Raw genomic sequence first — 12136 nt, 5'->3', positions numbered from 1 at the left:
AGAAAATTCCAAAGGAGTTCTGATGAAAGTTCTATTCCCCTCCAAAGAAAGAACTGATGAATTCTGAGTATAAATTGAAGTAAAGTTTTCTCGCTTTCTTTATATTTTGTGATACAGTTAATATAGAAATATGCATTGTATGATTTAATATTTGTAATTGCTAACATTTTTCTTGCTTTCTCAATAGGTAGGGTAGGTATAAAAGGGAGGTAGATAAATGGGAACTCTAAGTTGAAAATGGAAAGAATCTTTAAAATAAATAAATAATATAATTTTTAAAGAAATTTAAATATAGAAGGAAAGAGAGACAGAGACAGACAAGAGAGATAAGGGAGACACAGAGAGAGAGAGAGAGAGAGACAGAGACAGAGACAGAGACAGAGACAGAGACACAGAGAGAGAGAGACAGAGACACAGAGAGAGAGAGAATATTGTGGTTCTGTCTTCCATAGCCAAGCCAGCTATGCCTGTCCCTCAGGGTTCTCAAGGGTAAACCTAAAGAGATGAGGAGTTTCCTCTCTATTGCCATCAATTGGAGCTCCAATTCTATTAACCATTGATAAACTCTTAGAAAAGCTATATTTACTTCCAGAACAGAGAAAGGACAAAGTATAAACTTTCTCCCCACTACCTCAAGAACACATCATTAGCTCACTTCCTTTTCAACACTGGTTCTATCAAATTAATGACCAGTTGGGAAATGATATTTGAATGAATCTTTTTATTATGTCTGGTAGCCTTAGATCCAGAAATTCATTTTCTAAGGTGACTTAGTCCATAGGGAATCAATTCTAGGCCATCTGAAAAACCTGTCCTGGAAAATGATTCCTGGATCTCTCCTAACCTTCAGGGAATTACTAGGCATTGAGAAAAAGAGAAAAACCAAAAATCAGAGCATCCTAAAATCCTGAGGCAAGATAAATTGATGAAGCTTCTGGATCAATATAAGAATATTCTATTCAACACATGATTATCCATCTGGTACTAGTGACATAATATCTATTCACACTCCACAATCTATCCAAGGTAATTCCATTCCAGATTAATGGGTTCTTTAGTTTCTCTAGATAGAGAGATACTCCCTTACACCCTTGTTTTAAATCTTGGTTACACTATTTTTTCAGGAAGTCTTCAAATTCATTTGAGATGTACCATTTTCAACTCCAAGCTATTTTTTTCTTTTCAATTCTTCCAGTTTTTATTTCAATATTTGTGTCTTGCTTCTACTTTGTAATTTATTCATTATCCTACTCTTATTTTACACTTTTTAAAAATACTTAATGTTTAAATTGCCAATTAAAATGAGCATTTCCTTATACTCTATTAAAGAGAGGGAGAAGACTCTATGAAAGTAAAAATATTATATTTTTTATAAGTATTTAAATAACTGCTTTGCTTTTCTCAGGAACCTTCTGGATTTCATTCTGTTCTATTATTTGGGGAAGAGGATCTTTTTTTTTTTTAGTTTTTTTTTTGCAATGCAACAGGGTTAAAGCGACTTATCCAAGGTCACACAGCTATTATTATTACATGTCTGAGACCGGATTTGAACTCAGGACCTCTTGACTCCAGGGCTGGCATTCTCTCCACTGTGCCACCTAGCTGCCCCAAAGGTAAATCTTTTCTAATCCACCTCAATCTACCAAAGCAAATTCATCAATTTTCTTTACCCTAAAACATATATTTCATTTTGCACCTTGATTATATCACATTTCTACAAGTAAATAGAAAGAGAATGACATACTAAAAAAAAATCAAAGGTAAATATAACAAAATTACATTGTGGAGTTTTCAATATATTGATCAGTTGTGCTGCTAATTTTTCCTCTCTAAAAAAATACCATTTATCATATGAGATAGCTCACTAGGTTGGACAGGGATACTAAAGTGATATCATACAGAAATTATTAATAAAAACTTATTTAAAAACAGTAAGGCTCCAGACAGGGATCATAAATAAGAACTATTGATGTTTGCCTATTTGGAAGAGGAGGCAGGTAAGAGAAGAAACAAGTTCCTGCAGTGGTAATGATTGTAATTGATGACTAGTCCTTAAAAACAGTTATTTATTACACCCAAAGGGCAATAAAAATGTGCATACCCTTTGATCCAGCAATATCACTACTGGGTCTAAACCCTGAAGAGATCATGAAAAAAGGGTAAAAACATCACTTGTACAAAAATATTCTTAGCAGCCCTGTTTGTGGTGGCAAAGAATTGGAAATTGAGTGAATGTCCATCAATTGGGGAATGGTTGAACAAATTGTGGTATATGTACATTATGGAACACCATGGTTCTATTAGAAACCAGGAGGGATGGGAATTCAGGAAACTCTGGAAGGATTTGCATGAACTGATGCTGAGTGAGATGAGCAGAACCAAAAGAACATTGTACACCCTAACAGCAACATGGGAAAGATGATCAACCTTAATGAACTCGCTCATTCCATCAGTGCAACAATCAGGCACAACTTTGGGGTATCTGCGATGGAGAATGCCATCTGTATTCAGAGAAAGAATTGTGGAGTTTGAACAAAGACCAAAGACTTTAATTAAAAAAACCTTTAATTAAAAAAAACTTATCATTATGTAATTTTGCTATCTCATACTTTATTTTTTTCCCCTAAGGATATGATTTCTCTCTCATCACATTCAACTTAGATCAATGTATACAATGGAAACAATGCAAAGACTAACAGACTACCTTCTGTGGGGGGTGGGAGGAGGGAAGTGAGATTAGGGGGAAATTGTAAAATTCAAAATAAATAAATAAACCAGTTAATTATGAGCAGATGACCCCAAATAGAGTCATAAGGACTGGGAGAAAGGAAGGTCTCTGAAGAGGACTGAGTTTTCTAAAAGTCATTTTCCAAAATGAGAATGACTTGAGAACAGAAGAGACTGCAATATGGTTAAAAAATTGACCTAGAAGATTTCTAGCCTTGTCCCAATATTGGAAGGGTTATGTTGCTCCTATGAATCTCCAAAGTCAAAGAGGAATCTTCTCTCTATAGGTTCTTAAAGTCTAATGTATGGTCAAATCTTGGGAAATGAATGACTTGTCAAGGAAACATTTGGAATTCTTACCGTTATTACTTATTTCTGTTTCTATTGTCGCTACTTCTCTCCCTAGTCAAAATAGAAGTCAAGAATCTAAGGAGAATCAATGAAAATAAGATGAAATAAAAAACTCTAATCATGACTACCTCCTTCTGGAGAAGTAAAGTCTCCTCCTGACCTCCCTGGATACAACAGACAAGAAAACCCACTCCTTTTCCTAAACCCCTCCTTCCAGATTCCCAATCTCCCATTCTGGATCCACCTGGTTGTCATGGTTGTTCTTAGGAACTGGTCACCATCTAAATTCATTGTCATTTCAAGGGTCTAAGGAATCAATTCCCACATCCCCAATTGGTCCTGTATAGGGACATCTTTAAAATAAATCCATGATATAGGTAAAGACAGAACTAACATCCTTATCCAATTTACATATGAATCAACACTAGGAGAGCCAGTTCGTATATGGACTGAGAAGAGTCAAGATTCAACTGTTGGGTTAAAAGAAATAATAAGCAGACAGATTTCTTAAAAAAAAAAAATCTGGAAGGACTTCATTGAACTGAAGTTGAGTGAAGTGAGCACAACCAGAACACTGTATACAGTAACAGCAACATTGTTCAATGATAGACTTGGTTCTTTTCAGCGATACAATGCTCCCAGGCAATTCTAAAAACACTCTTGATTGAAAATGCTGTCCACATCCAGAGAAAGAACTGATAGGAGTCTGTGAAGATCAAAGCACACTATTTTCACTTTTGTTGTTTGTTTGTTGTTTTTTCATTTTATTCTGTTTCTTTTTTTATGAAATAACTAATGTGGAAATATGTTTTACATAATGTCTTTCTTTTCACCATCCCCCACTAAGGTTTGCTCTATTCCCTCAAGTCACCACAAAAAGATTCTAGGGGCTGCATAATCTGTAGCCTTTGTCACAAATTGGCTCCTGAGCCCCAGAATTATTGATAAGAAACCCTAAGTTTTAAACCAGGGTGAGAAACTCAGGAGCAGAGGTACAAAAGAATCTGATACTATTTCAGTATAAGCCTGGTGCTTTCTTCCACTAACAGGAAATTTTGTGATTCAGAGGGAGAATCCATGTCTCTCCCTGTGCCCTCTGACTCTTGTCTCCTTTCTCTTTCATGGATATTGCAAGATTCTAAGAACAAGAAACTGGACTCCTAGTTGGGGTTGGGGGCATCCTTCTGGAGCCTGGTGCTCTAGAGGCCCCTCTGTACCAGCTCAGGCTACTACTGAATTATACCCTCAGCACTGGAAGAAAAAGTTCAAGCAAGGAACTCAAGGGAGGTCTGGCTGGCCTGGAGGCCAGTCTTTGCCTGACTCGGGGCTCAGACAGATGCAAGGACCAGGAGCTTACATCCCTCTGAACCAGATGGACTTAGCAACCTGCCTCCTGGATATATACACATACATACATACATACATATATTTATATATATATATATATATATATATATATATATATATATATATATATATACACACACACTCAGTCTGTCCCCAACCCAAATGCAGGCAAAGACTAATCTATAATTCTACTCAGTCCCACTCATCCAACTGCCCTGTACTATATTAGGTCCATACTGATTGCTTCTTCCCATTACTTACTATGGGACCCTAACTTAGTCATTCTTCAGACCTTTGTTTCCTTCTCATTAACACAATGGATAAAGCAAAAAACTGGGAAGAAATTTTTATAGACAATAAAGACTTCGTATCTCAAATATATATGTGTGTGTGTGTGTGTGTGTGTGTGTGTGTGTGTGTGTGTGTGTGGAGAGGGAGAGAGAGAGAGTACTTTGTTGAATCTGTAAAAATTTAAAAGTTTTGGGGTAGAACCAAGGTGGTGGAATAAAGGCAAGGACTCCCACCAACTCTCCCGCAGACCACTCCTAATACCTTTAAATAATGATTCTAACCAAATTTTAGAGTGGCAGAATCCACAAAAAGACTGAGTGAAACAATTTTCCAGACTAAGACAATTTGGAAGATTCTTGGAAAGGGTCACTCTGGTGTAGCAAAGTCTTCCTACTGACCTTCCCAGTTGTCCTTGGCAATCCCTGAACTGAGAAGTCTAGAAACTACCTCTGCTGTCCCTTAGTCTGTTCCTGGATGACTGGAACCAGTTCGATTCGGGGTGGCAAGCCCTTTGTAAATCCTGATATCCTAGAAGCAGAAGGTGAAATAGAAATCGAAAAAAAAAATCCATTGATCACCTCCTGAAAGAGATTCCAAAATGAAAATTACCAGGAATATTATAGCCAAATTTCAGAACTCCCAAGTCAAGGAGAAAATATTACAAGCAGCCAGAAGGAAACAATTCAAATATTGGGGAACTACAGTCAGGATAACATCAAAAATAGCAGCTTCTACTTTAAGGGATCAGAGGGCTTGGAATATGATATTCTGGAAAGCAAAAGAGCTTGGATTACAAAGAAAAATCAATTACCCAGCAAAAATAAACATTCTCTTTCAGGGGAAAAGATGGAAATTCAATGAAATAGGAAGCTTTCAGATTTTTCCAGAGTTAAACAGAAAGTTTAATTTTCAGGTACAGGACTCAGGTGAAACATAGGGAAAACAGGAAGAGCAAATCATGAGGGATTTAATGATGTTGAACTACTTGTATTCCTACATGGGAAGAATATGCTGATAGCTCATATGAACCTTCTCATTTATTAGGGCAGATAGAAGGAACATATATAGACAAGGCACAGGAAGGGGTTGAATTTGAAAGTATAATGTATTAAAGAGATGGAGTTAATGGGGAAGAAAGGAATTTAGTAGAAGAAAAGGAAAGGAGAGGTAGTGTGGGGTAAGTTATTTCACATAAAAGAGGCAAGAAAAAGATTTTGCAGTGGAGTGGAAGAAAGGGAAAGTGAGGGGGGAATGAGTGAGCCCAACTCTCATCAGAAGTGACTCAGAAAGGGAATAACATACACACTCAATTGGGTATGGATATCCATTTTACCCTAGAGAAAATTAGGAAAGGGATGGGAGAAATGGGATGGGGGAGGGAAGGGTGGAGTGGAGGTGATAGAAGAGAGGGAAGATCTGGGAAGAGGGTAGGTATACGACACTTTTAAGGAGGGGACAGGGTCAAAGGAGAAAGAGAGAGAGAAAAGAATAAATGGGGTCTAGAGAACAGAATTGAGGTAAATGCAGCTAAACAATAACATCTGTGAGAAAAAAGTTGAAGTAATTTCTTTGATAGACTTATGATAAAGTATGCTATCCATCCCAAAGATAAAGCTGATGGTGTCTGAAGACAGACTGAAGCATACTTTTTTCTTACTTTATTTTTCTTGAGATTTTCTTTGTAGGTGGGGTATATTTGCTTTTACCACATGACTTTGGTAGTAATGCTTTTTGTGGCTACACGTTTTTAACCTATACCAAGCAACTTCCTTTCTCTATGGGGAGAGCAGGATGGGAGGAAGGGAGAGAATTTGGAATTCTAGATTTTTGAAGTAAATATTGAAACTGCTTATGTATATAGATAGGGGAAAATTTTTTAAAAATTTATGTTATGGGAGGAACCAAGATGTCAGAGTGGAGGCAGGAATCCCATGAAACTCCTTCCAAAAATCTCCAAAAGCTGTCTAATTATGGCGCTAGCCAAAATTTAGAGGGGCAGAACCCACAGAAAGACTGAGTGACACAATTTCCCAGTCCAAGACAACTTGGAAATTCCACAGGAAAGGTCTATTCTACTGGACTGAGGATTGGAAAAAAAGCAGTGCATCACAGCTGGGCCGGGCACCTGGGTCTGTGGCAGAGGGGCCAGTTTCCAGATCTCTTGGACCAGGGATCATTAAGGACAACCAGAAGGGGTGGTGAGAGAACTCTGCCACACCAGAGTGAGTACAGAGCCTCAGAGCAGACCTGCAGTGAGAACCTGCAGTAGAAGCCACCTAGCACATCCAGAGCTCTTAGCCCATAGATGGTAAGGGGATTGGGGGATACTGCAGAGGTCTCTCTGCTCTCTGTGGGGCAGGACTCAGCTGTTTGCCCACACTCAGATCCTGGTTGCAGTCTGGAGCCCCACCCCACATCACCATAGTCAAACAGTGACCCTTCTCACAGTTCCAGGGCAGAGGGGAGGGCCTGAACAAAGGCAAGAGAGCAGCCAGAGCCTCTCATAAAACTTTGGAGGAATTAAGATTCCTGTGGGTTGTTGCAAAAAGCCTCCAAAGCCTTGGAAGTGCAGTAAAACAGTCATAGGCTGAGGAGATGAGCAAACAAAAGAAAAAGAAGATTATAGAAAATTACTTTGGTCCCATGGAAGATTCATAAAATGACAAAATCAAAGTTTCTATACCTGAAATCTCCAAGAGAAATAGAAAATGGGTTCAGGTTACGGATGAACTCAAAAACGACTTTGAAAAGCAATTAAGAGGTAGAGGAAAAATTGGGAGGAGAAATGAGAGTGATGTAGATGAATCATGAAAACCAAGTCAGCAACTTGGTGAAAGAAATACTAAAAAACACTGAAGAAAATAAAACATATTAAAAACCAGTTTAGGGGCAGCTAGGTTGCACAGTGGATAGATCACCAGCCCTGGAGTCAGGAGTACCTGAGTTCAAATCTGGCCTCAGATACTTAATAATTGCCTAGCTGTGTGAACTTGGGCAAGTCACTTAAACCCATTGTTTTGCAAAAACAAAAACAATTTTGGCCAAATGGAAAAAGCAACACAAAAGGCAAATGAGAAGAATACCTTAAAAAGCATAATTGGCCAACTAGAAAAGGAGATAAAAAAGCTCTCTGAAGAAAATAACTCCTACAAATGCAGAATGGAAAGGAAGCTAATGACTTTGTGAGAACTCAGGAAGAAATAAAACTATACCAAAAAAAATTAGAAGAAAATATGAAATATCTCATTGGGAAAAACAATTGATCTTGAAAACAGATCCAGGAGAGATAATTTAAAAATCATTGGGATACCTGAAAGTCATGACCAGAAAAAGAGCCTAGACTTCATTTTTCAAGAAATAATACAGCAAAATTGCCCTGAGATCCTAGAAGCAGAGGATAAAATAAAAATTGAGGGAATTCACCAATCACCTCCTGAAAGAGATCCCAAAAGAAAATATTCCAGGAATATTATAGCCAAATTCCCAAACTCCCAAGTCAAAGAGAAAATATCAAAAGCTGCCAGAAGCAAACAATTAAATTACTGTGACTCTATAGCACAGGATCTGGCAGCATCTACATTAAAGGCTTGTAGGGCCTGGAATATGATATTCTGGAATGCAAAATATCTTGTTTACAACTGAAAATCAACTAACCAGCAAAACTGAACATCCTCTTTCAGGGGAAAAGATTGACTTTTACTGAAATCGGGGCCTTTCAAACTTTCCTATTGAAACAATCAGAGCTGAACACAAAATTTGATCGCCAAGTATAGGACTCTGTTGAAGCATAGAGAGGATGGATGAGAAGGACTAATTATGAGGAACTTGATGTTGAACTGCTTGTATTCCTGCATGGAAAGAAGATACTGATAACTCATTTGAACTTTCTCACTTATAAGAGCAGTTAGAAAGGAGCATATATAGACAGAGCATAGAAGGAACTGAATATGATGATATAATATAGTAAAAATATGGAGTCAATGGGTGATAAAGAAAAGTACTGGGAGGAAGAGAAAGGAGAGGAAGAAGGGGCTAAGATATTTCACATAAAATCCAATAAAAAGCTTTTACGATGGATTAGAACAGGGGAATGAGTGAGCCTTCATTCTCATCAGAAATGACTCAGAAAGGAAATAACATACACATTTAATAGGGTATAGAAATCTACCTTAGCCTAGAGAAAAATAAGAAGAAAGGGATGGGATAAGGGGGAATGGGGGGAGAGAAGGGGGGAGTAAGTGATAGAAGAGAGGGTAGATTATGGGATAGGGTACTCAGATACCATGCATTTCTGAATGGGGACAGGAAGAAAGGAGAGAATGGAATAGATGAGGGTGGGGAGGAATAGAATGGAGGGAAATACAACTAGTAATAGCAACTGTGAGAAATATATTGAAGCAACTTCTCTAGTGGCTATGATGGGGAAGGCAACTCATCCCAGAGACAGAGCCATTAGAATATGAACACAGACTGAAGTACACTTTTTTTCCTCTCTCACTATTCTTGAGGTTTCTCATCTTTTTTGGGGGGGGGAGGTGGGGGATTTTTGATTATTCTCACAAGATTATTTATAGTAATATAAAATAAATAAAAAAATAAAATAAAAAAACAAAAAAGTATGTTATACTCCAATTGATAAATGGTCAAAGGATATGAACAGGCAGCTTTTAAAAGAAAAAAATCAAATCTATATATAAAAATAAATCATTATTGCATAGAGAAATGCAAATTAAAACAACTTTTTATATTTAATTTTAATTTTATTTTATTTTCTTCAGTTACATGCAAAAAATTTCAACATTCACTTTTTTTTTTGTTTTTTGTAAGGCAAATGGGGTTAAGTGGCTTGCCCAAGGCCACAGAGCTAGGTAATTATTAAGTGTCTGAGACCAGATTTGAACCCAGGTACTCCTGACTCCAAGGCCAGTGCTTTATCCACTACACCACCTAACCACCCCACTATGCCACCTAGCCGCCCCAACATTCACTTTTAAAACCTTGAATTCCAAAGTCTTTCTCTTCCTCCAACCCCAAACCCCATCACTGAGAAAGTTAGTTATTTGACATGGGTTAGAAATGTGTACCCCCCAAAAAAACCTTCCACAAAAATCATTTTGTAAGAATAAACATAATTCTTCCCCAAGGAATAAAAAATGTCAAAAAAATACAGTTAAAAAAAGTTTTCATCAATCTCCATTCAGACACCATCACCTCTGTCTTTGGTATGAATAGTATTCTTTACCATAAATCCTTCAGAGTTGTCTTGAGTCATAGCATTGCAGAGAAAAGTCAAGTCATTTACATCTGATCATCCTATAATATTGCTATTACTTCACACACACACACACACACACACACATATATATATATTTCCCATTGCATCTGCTTATGTAAGATTTTTACTGAGAGCATCCTGTTCATCATTTGTTATGACATAATAACATGTTATCATAATCATATACCATAATTTATTCAATCATTCCCTAACATCCCCTCAATCTCCTTGCCACCAGAAAAGAACTGCTATAAATATTCTTATACATATAGGACCTTTTCCATCCTATTTTTCATCTTTTCTAGTATATTTAGTCTTGTTAGTATCACTGCTAGGTCAGGGATTGCCATGATTTTATAGCCTTTTGGCCATAGTTCCTAATTTCACAACTCCTCCAATAATGCATTAATCTCATTTTCCCTCAATCCCTCCAACATTTGTCACTTTCTCTTTTTGTCCTATCAGCAAATCCAATAGGTATAAGGTAGTACCCCAGAATTGTTCCAACCCTCATTCTCCTATCAATAGCAAGTTGGGACATTTTTTTTAGTTTTTTTTTTTTGCAAGGCAATGGGGTTAAATGATTGGGCTAGGTAATTATTAAGAATCTGAGGCTAGATTTGAACTCAGGTCCTCCTGACTCCAGGGCCGGTACTCTATCCACTATACCACCTAGCTGCCCCCAAAAATGATTCAAATAGATATTTGCTAAACTCATCTGAAAACTATTCATATCTTTTATTTGTTTATCAATTGGGGAATGGCTTTTATTTCTTATATATTTGACTCAGTTCTCTCTGTTTGAGAATTGAGATCTTTATTAGAAAAATTTGTTAAAATACTTTTCCCATACTTACTATTGCTAATTGTATTTCCCTCCATCTTATTCCCCCCATCCCCATTTATTTGCTATTTCCTTTCATCCTGTCACTTCTTAAAAATGTTTTGCATCTGATTATCCTCTCCTATAATCTTTCCTCCCTTCTATCACCTCTCCCTCCCTTTTCCACCATCTCCTTCCCTTCCTATTTTCCTCTACATTAAGACAGATTTCTATAACCAATTGAAAATGTATTTTATTCCTTCTCTGAGCCAATTTCAATGATATAGACTCACTTAGTCCCCCTTTTTTGCTTACCTCCCCCCTCTTCTGCTCCAATGCAAAGCTTTTTTTGCCTCTTTTATGCAAAATAATTTACCTCATTCTACCTTCCCCTTTCCCTTTCTCCTAGGACATTCCTCTCTCACTCATTAACTCCATCTTTTTAATATAATATCCATTCAAATTCATCTCCCAACTGTGTCTTGTCTATATATTCTCCTCACTGTCATAATAAATGAGAAAGTTCATATGAGTTATCAGCATCATTTTCCTATGCAGAAATATAAACAGTGCAGCAGCATCAAGTTCTTTGATGATTTGCCTTTCCTGTTTACCTTTTTATGTTTTACTTGAATCTTGTATTTGAAGATCAAATTTTCTGCTTACCAAGAGAACATTGTGTGCATTAACAACAACTTTGTGAGTTGATCAACCTTGATGGATGCACTCCTCTTAGTAGATCAGAGAACTAGGACAACCCTAGGAGACCGGCTATGGACAATGCTATCCCCATTCAGAGGAAGAAAAACAAAACAAAACAAAATAACCCATCAGAATCTGTATGAACACTGCATCCACTTTTTAAAAATTTCTTTTTTGTATTTCTTCCCTATCTTAAGGTTCTCTTTTGTTTCCCTTAATCCTAATTCCTCATACCAAAAATAACTTACTTGTAAACATGTTAAACACAAATGTATATGTCCAATATTCATCTGACTGCCCCTGAGGGGAGGGAGATTGGAAGGATGGCAGAAGGAAATTATGTAACTTAAAATTTGCATAAGCATGTGGATGAATGCTGAAAAACTTTCTTAACATATAATTCAGAAAATAAAATAGCAATTGAAAAAAATTTGTTTAACTTTGGTCATTTAATCAGGAAAGTTTAACAGTCCCCTATTTCATTGAATGTTCATCTTTTCCCCCCTGAAAAAGGATGTTCAGTTTGCTGGGTGGTTGATTCTTGGTTGTAATGCAAGCTTTTTTGCCTTCTGAAATATCGTATTCCAAGTCCTGTAGAAGTTGCTAAATTATGTTATTCA

This window comes from Macrotis lagotis, chromosome 8 (assembly GCF_037893015.1).
Source record: "Macrotis lagotis isolate mMagLag1 chromosome 8, bilby.v1.9.chrom.fasta, whole genome shotgun sequence".
In the NCBI taxonomy this organism is placed as follows: Eukaryota; Metazoa; Chordata; class Mammalia; order Peramelemorphia; family Peramelidae; genus Macrotis; species Macrotis lagotis.
This window is presented reverse-complemented; position numbering follows the sequence as displayed.